The sequence below is a fragment of the Astyanax mexicanus genome, chromosome 5 (genome assembly GCF_023375975.1).
Source record: "Astyanax mexicanus isolate ESR-SI-001 chromosome 5, AstMex3_surface, whole genome shotgun sequence".
NCBI classification, from domain to species: Eukaryota; Metazoa; Chordata; class Actinopteri; order Characiformes; family Acestrorhamphidae; genus Astyanax; species Astyanax mexicanus.
In genome coordinates this window covers 4,422,999-4,430,567 of record NC_064412.1, presented here as the reverse complement: position 1 = coordinate 4,430,567, position 7,569 = coordinate 4,422,999, and the positions used below count along the sequence as shown (strand labels likewise).

General features: G+C 35.8%; 1 protein-coding gene across 3 annotated transcripts in view; it reads left to right on the top strand.

Annotated features, from left to right (window-relative positions):
* gnb1b (guanine nucleotide binding protein (G protein), beta polypeptide 1b) overlaps window positions 1-7,569 on the top strand; it is a 45,178-nt gene that overhangs the window by 395 nt on the left and 37,214 nt on the right. The gene's annotated exons all lie outside the window — the stretch shown is intronic.

Sequence of the window (7,569 nt, the reverse complement as noted above, 5' to 3'; positions counted from 1 at the left end):
GTAAGTCTGTAACCAGCTAATACTACTGTGCTAGTTATATCTGCTAAAAATGATTTATCAGGCTGTAACGTAGTTAGGTAGGATAATAAATAACGTTACTGTATGCTGTAGAGCTAACGTTATAGCTATACTAGCTATTAATAATACTAATAATGCCTGGGTTGTATTGTGCTGTGCTATGCTGTGCTGTGTTGAGTTGAGTGTGTGATGGACGGTAGGAAGAGAGAAAGAGAGAAAGAAAAATGGACAGAGAGAAAAAGAGAGAGAGAGAGGATGGGTGAATAGCAAGCTAGCCAAACAATTTATTTACATAGCTTACACACAAACAAAACCATAGGGAAATGCCTGAACGGTGCTCATTTAACTAACGTTAGCTAACAGTTCAGTGTTCAACCCTAGACTGTTATGTCCACTGTTAAGACTAGCACATTTTTTTTATAGGTGAGCTAACGTTACTTTGGTTTGGAAAGCTATTTAACCAGTTAAATTAACGAATTAGATTTAGATTAGATAATTTAAAATTGACCCCAGGAGCTGCAGCTTTTTTATTTTTTGTAGCTATCTTCTTAAAATGGGTTAAAAAGCTAATTTTTTTTAAGCATGATATCAAGCTGATCCCCAGCAGTTGTATCTGCACTGTGGATATTAGCTAACGTTAGTTAGTTAGCTAGCTATCTAGGCCCCTTGGTACGTAATAAATGAGCATATTAGCTAGCTAGTATTATTACCATCATAATTATTATCAGTATGATTATTAACCCTATCCTATGTCTTTATATTTTCTAGGTAGCTACATGAGAAACCTAGTTAGCTAGCTAACCTAAGCTAGCTATACATAACCTGGGTTAGCTAGCTAATAGCCAAATAGCTTGATATCCAGTTGTATCTCCAGTTTCTTGCTAGATTAAAGCTAGTGTTTAATCAATTAACATCAATATTATGTATTTTTATTTGCTACATAAGCAAGCCCAGATAACCTAACTAGCTAACTGAGCTTTAGTTGAGCTGAGATGGTGAGCTGCTGTCTCTAAGCTTCTTAAAATGGGTTAAATAGCTATTTCTTAATACATATTACACTTATCTCCAGCAGTTGTATCTCCACTGTGGATATTAGCTAGTTGGTTAGCTATCTAGACTCTTTTTATATGCAATAAATGAGCATATTAGCTAGCTATTATTATTACCATCATAATTATTATCGGTATGATCATTAACCCTAGGTTATGTATTTTTATTTGCTAGCTAGCTACATGGTAAACCTAGCTACACATAACCTGGGTTAGCTAACTTGCTAACTGAGCTTTAGCTTGCTCGGATGGTGAGCTGCAGCCTCTTAAAATAATGGTAATACATGTTAAAGTAATACATGTTATCTTATCTCCAGCAGTTGTATCTCCACTGTGCATATTAGCTAGTTGGTTAGCTATCTAGACTGCTTAATATGTAATAAATTAGCATTAGCTAGCTATTATTACTATCCATATGATCAATATGTATTTTTATTTGCTACATGAGCTTACGTAAGCTAGCTATACAAGCCAAATGCTTTTTAGCTTCTTAATATTGAGAAGGATTAAATATCTATTGAGTATTCAGTTCTATCTCCAGTTTGCAGATTATATAGCTAACCTAGCTATTAAGGTGCCTTAATCCTTAACAAGTGAGTATTGATAATGAACTATTATCAATATTATGCCCATTATGTTGGCTAATATAGCTTAAAATGGGATAGCTATCTATCTAAATAACATGATCTCCAGTTTGTAGATAGATTAAAGCTAGCTATTAATCAATCAACATAAATAATATGCCTTTTTTATTTGCTAGCCCATAAGATAACCTAACTAGCTAACTGAGCTTTAATTCGGCTTGGAATGGTGAGCTGCTGCTTCATAGCTTCTTAAAATGGATTAAATTAGCTATTTTTAAAGCATGGTATCTTCTCTCCAGCAGTTGAATCTCTACTCTGGATAGTAGCTAGTTATTAAAATATCTAGGCCCCTTTATATGTAATAAATTAACATATTAGCTATCTATTATTATTATCAATATGATAATTGTTTTTTTTTTTTATTTGCTACATGAGCAAACCTTGCTAACCTAAGCTAGCTATACACCACCTAGATTAACTGAGCTTTAGCTTCTTAAAATGGGTTAGCTAACCTAGGGTAGCTAAACAGTATGATAACCAGGTCTATCTCCAGATAGATTAAAGCTAGCCATTAAAGCCCCTTAACCATTAATCAACATCAGTATTATGTATTTTTTATTAGCTACATAAGCTAGCTAGCTAACCTAACTGTTGGGCTTGAAATAGTGAGCTGCTGCTTCTTAGCTTCCGAAATTGGGTTAAATAGCTATTTTTTAAAGCATGGTATCTCCAGCAAGTCTATATCCAGTTTGCAGATTCGCTAACCTTAGCTTTATTCTTAATAAGTGAGCATATTATTTTCTTAGCTGCCCTTAGCTTCTTAAAACTTAAAAATGGTCTGAGAGGAGCGGCGCCGCGGCAGCCAGCCTTCTCTTGTACCGCATCGTTGATAATGTTTCTTGGCCGCGGGTAGAGTGGCACCGGGATTATTAATAACGTTTAATTTCAGCCTTGCGGTGGAGCGACGCTGAGAGTCTGACATTAATTGAAGTTTAAGGGTTAACTTTACCTAGCACTCAGTGCTATATATTTAGAACTAAGGCTGTTTCTCTGAAAACATTTTTTTAGAGCTGTAAAATTGAATGTGGAGGAGGAGAGGCGGTATTTGCTGCAGTGCTGTTAGCCAATCAGAGGCGATATATTTGCATGTATGAATATTTATGAGCAAGAGCCAAAATCCTGTCTTTCTTCAGAGACCTCTAATTCAGTGATCTAAAGCAGGGCTAAATAGAAACAACAACAACAATACTAGAGACCACAATTAGACATTTAAAAAAAAAAATTTTTTAAAGACTCCAGTTTGCAGATTAGCTGGCTAACTAACTAAACCATCTATTAATCCTTACAAGTAGGCATAATAGCTAGCTGTTATTAGTACTATACCTAATCATTTCCTAAGTGAAATTCTCTAGGTAATTGGTAATTAGTTAACATTTGGTTTTCACTATTTTACCCTCAGATTAGACACAACACAATATTGTGATATAAAATATCACAATATTTTAAAAATATCACAATATAATCACAATATAATCACAATATCACAATATTTTAAAATATCACAATATATAAAAATCTCTCTCTCTATGGCTCTGAGTGTAGGTAAGCCCCCCGTCGCTGTGAGTTCAGGCAGCTCGTCGGAGCAGCTGATGTTAAAACATATCTGGATATACAGCGATTTTTCTAAAAGAAAGGTAACGGTAGGTTAATGGAAACTATGATGAGATTTTTCTGATAGCTGCTTAAAAATACTCGTCTCCGAAATAAAACACACAGATTAAACCTCTTAAAATAAAAAAAAAATAAAGTTTGTGACTCAGTTTAACTAGAAATGTGTAGAGGACCGAAATGAACTGAACTGATCAGGAGTGATCAAAAGAAAGAAGTATTAATTAAAAATTATTAATTTAGTAGGCCCATTAGGACTAATTTTTACTGATAGAATATATCTGGTCCATGTCCTTTTAGTAAAAGCTCATGATACTATTTTGAGGTCACCAACAGTCATTTTGCAGAATTTGTGCACCTTTTGTTCAATTTTAAATCCATTAAATAAATAAAAAAATATATCATATAAAAGAGTGCATTATGCCAAAAAAAGACATGAAATCTTAACCTTTTTTTAAATATCTAGAAAAGGGGTTTTAATTTGGCTGTATTAAAATAATGACATATGTAGGAATGTCCACAACATTTCAGATTCTGATAATCTAATTGTAGTCTGTAAGTGTTTCACATGTGGTTATTTTAGATTTTTTTAAACCTGTCTTAAAATGTAAGGGATACTGAACCTTCGTTGGGCTGGTGGGCTGGTGGGAGTGGACAGAGGAAAATGTCCCTTATTTTTAAATCTAAAACTTGACAGGTATGCACAGTATAGTGCTTTTAAGTGTGTGATAGACTCTATCTGGCTATAGATACAGTTCTGTGGTACAGCCTTGTTTAAGAGAAAAACCAGACATTACATTTTACGTTTATTCATTTTAAACATTCCATAAGGCAGAATATATCCGCTGGGGTTGGCTAGTTAGCAGTATAGCTAGCGTAGCTAAGCTAACTAGCTAGTTAAGGTATCTATCTAGCTAACTATCTGTCTAGCTATGGAAGCAGCTCATATCGATTTATCTAACGCTAAATACCGTTTTAATTATAAGCTATATTTAACTAGCTTTATCTTACAATTACACAAGCTTTATCTCATGTCACAAATTAGCTAGATCTCCAGTAAGCCTGTTAGCGCTAAGCTAACTAGCGCTGTTATTAGCCATCTTAGCCAGCTAGCTTAACTAGCTTGAGCGCCATAATCATTCCAAAAGGCACAATATATCCGCTGTGGTCGGCTAGTTAGCAGTATAGCTAGTGTAGCTAAGCTAACTAGCTAGTTAAGGTATCTATCTGGCAATTAAAGCAGCTTATAAATATTTATCTAACGCAGAATGTCATTTAAATTAAATATTTACAGCTTTAAATAGCTTTATCTAACAGTTAACGTTACACACGCTTCATCTCATGCCACAAATTAGCTAGATCTCCAGTAAGCCTGTTAGCGCTAAGATAGCTAGCTCTGTTATTAGCCATCTTAGCCAGCTAGCTTAACTAGCTTGAGCGCCATAATCCTGATCAAGTTAGTTAGCTTAAGGCTTGGGCACGTCTGCTTTAACTGTGCTGCAGCTAACGAGATAATTGGATTTTCTTCGGGAAAGCCGCCCTCATTTGGAGCTTACACTCTCTCGATTTCATTTACAGCCATTTAAACAGTGTGTTTGTGCTTTAAAACGCTGAAAATTGGGTCTTTAGCTGCACTGATGGCTAGCTTGGTGAGATAACCGCTTGTATAGCCCATCATACAAGACGCCGACTCGGAGGGCACGTAGCTAGTTAACGCCACAGAGCCAAAAACAGGAATATTAGTACCTAAAACGCGCGGTTTATCACATTTAAAGCCGTATATAAACTCGTATTACAGCCTGACACAGCGAATGAGCGATTCCTTAACTGCATATAGATAGGGCCGGTGTTGTGACGAATTGTGCTACCCTGTCAAATCGTGCTACCCTGGTGCATATTTAAACGTAAAAATACCAGGAAAAGCGCGATATATAGAATAAAAAATGCTGGATATAATATTGGGAAAGCCTGAAAGTATATATAAGTGTACAGTTAAGGGAACAGGGATGATTAGAGCCCGTTTTTGTATTTCTTTCTTTATTGTATTTAACTTTTTTCTTATAATAACTTTTAACTAATTATTAGCTGTCATTTACACATTTGAAACACTCGCATAAATAACGACAGGGGATTCTAGTTGTTTAATGCACCCAGGTAAAGCAGAATTTCCTTAAAACACATTAAAACATTAAACAAATGCATGATAGTGAATGTAGCTCCGCGCATGCGCACTGGTGTAAGAAGCAAATATCGACGGGTAGCACAATTCGACAGAACACACGGAGAAGAGGCTGTGAACAAGATGGCGTTTTTAGGGCTTCTTTCTCTTTCGTTGGCTTCCCTCTCTGCAAAGATACAGGTTATATTAGCATGAAAAAGATCAGGGAAAATGAGTCCTGCTCCTTTAGTCCTCTCTGCTGATAAATATCCACCTAATTATCCCTTTTTTAAGTGTAAGCTCTGTTTAAATGCAATGAGGTTTTCCCAGGAACTCCCTGGTTCAGACTCACTGCGAGACAAGCTTTATTTGTTATTTGGTCTTTAACCCATTTAACCCACTTTAATTGTGATAGTGTGTGCACTAGTTAGATTATGTTCACATGCATCTCTTAAGAAGACAAAGTGCTAGTTAAAGGTGCATATGAATGCTATGCTACTATTTTACATTTTTATTTATAAATATTTTCTTTGATTTATAATAGTTTAGCTAGGTAGATCTTGTAAGCCTGGCCTTTTTTCACCTCCTCGACCTGAACATGTACTTCAGACCAGCTGTTTACTCTCCACTCCAGCAAAAGATGCTCCACATATGAGCTTCTAACAAATCTATTTCCCTTTATTAAGCTACGAGTCAATGGTGAAGAAGAAGTCGTTTATACAGGTATCAATGTGCAGCATGTGAGACGTTTCAGGGACAGATTAGTTCACATTACACACAGATACAGCGCACTTACATTTGTGAATGTGAACCATCAAGATAGCCAAATCTGATTTGCGCAAAAAATCGGATTTTAGCAATGTGGCTTGTAATGTGAACGTAACCCAAGTGATGCTGAAATTGATGCTAAAAGCATCTGGATCAGTGTTTATATATTGAACATTTTACACATTTTGTAAAATGAATAATATGCAGAGGTTTTAGCTAGAGGTTTAGCTAGAGGTTTACTTACCTGGGACAGTGGGAAGATGTTAGTCTGGAACCCTGTCTTTTTTTTGTTTGACTGTTGGCTGGAATTAGACTGTGCTTCTTCGAACAGCTCCTCTGCAAGCTAAAGCCCTATCTGGACGGGATTAGTTTCTCAGGGGGTTCTGGGGTAATTTTCTCTTTTATGGGGGCCCCTTTGTGATTTTATTCCCGTCCAGAATGACCATGTATGTGTTTTTCTCAGACGTCCTTTGAGAACATTACAGGCCGAATTATCTACTGTTTTTCTCTGAACTCCGTGCTCCTCCGGTAATTTTAGTTCCGTCCGGATCCTCATCTGAGTTTCGTTTTCCCACGTTTAATAAAATAGCTATTTGTCCACTGCTGCGCACTATAATTACACTTCAGGTGCACGCTTTCACGGACATCCACGTAAACACAACAGCGAGTGGAAATGGAGGAGCTACTGAACGCAATGTCATGTGACTAAGAAAGCCAAAAAACTCACTGGTCCTCCTGTTTTTTTCATTACAGTCTGGATGCAGGAGTTTTATTACTGTGTAGAAGTGTGGAATATTTTTCACAGACATCCTCCTGAGAAACATTGTGAAATTGTGTGATTTAAATGTGAAAAATTGTTGAAAATGTAATGATAAAATTATATTATATATTGAACTGTCAGCAGTGCCTAGTACTCACATGTTCTCAGGTCTTACGTGTCAGTGATTCTAAGGTTAGTCCTTCTTAGGGCTGGGCGATATGGAAAAAAATCTTATTACGATATAGTTTTTCATATCAGCCGATATCGATATGTATCACGATATAAATCAAATCACTTTCTGTTACACTTAAAGGTTTCTATTTTTACTCAGAAGTGACAGAATAAGGGAGTTATGGACAAAATCACTAGCAGGCTCAGAGCCTTGTGGACAGACACTAGGATGTTAACATCTTGCCAGGTGGGTACAGCTTTTAAATTAATTTTAAAAAGGGGACAAATATATAAACTAAAAAATATGTAAGACCCTTTACATTATATGTCTGTTTAATTTAAATTGCAATAACACTTTATTTATTTTTATAAAATTATATTTAATCAAAAGAT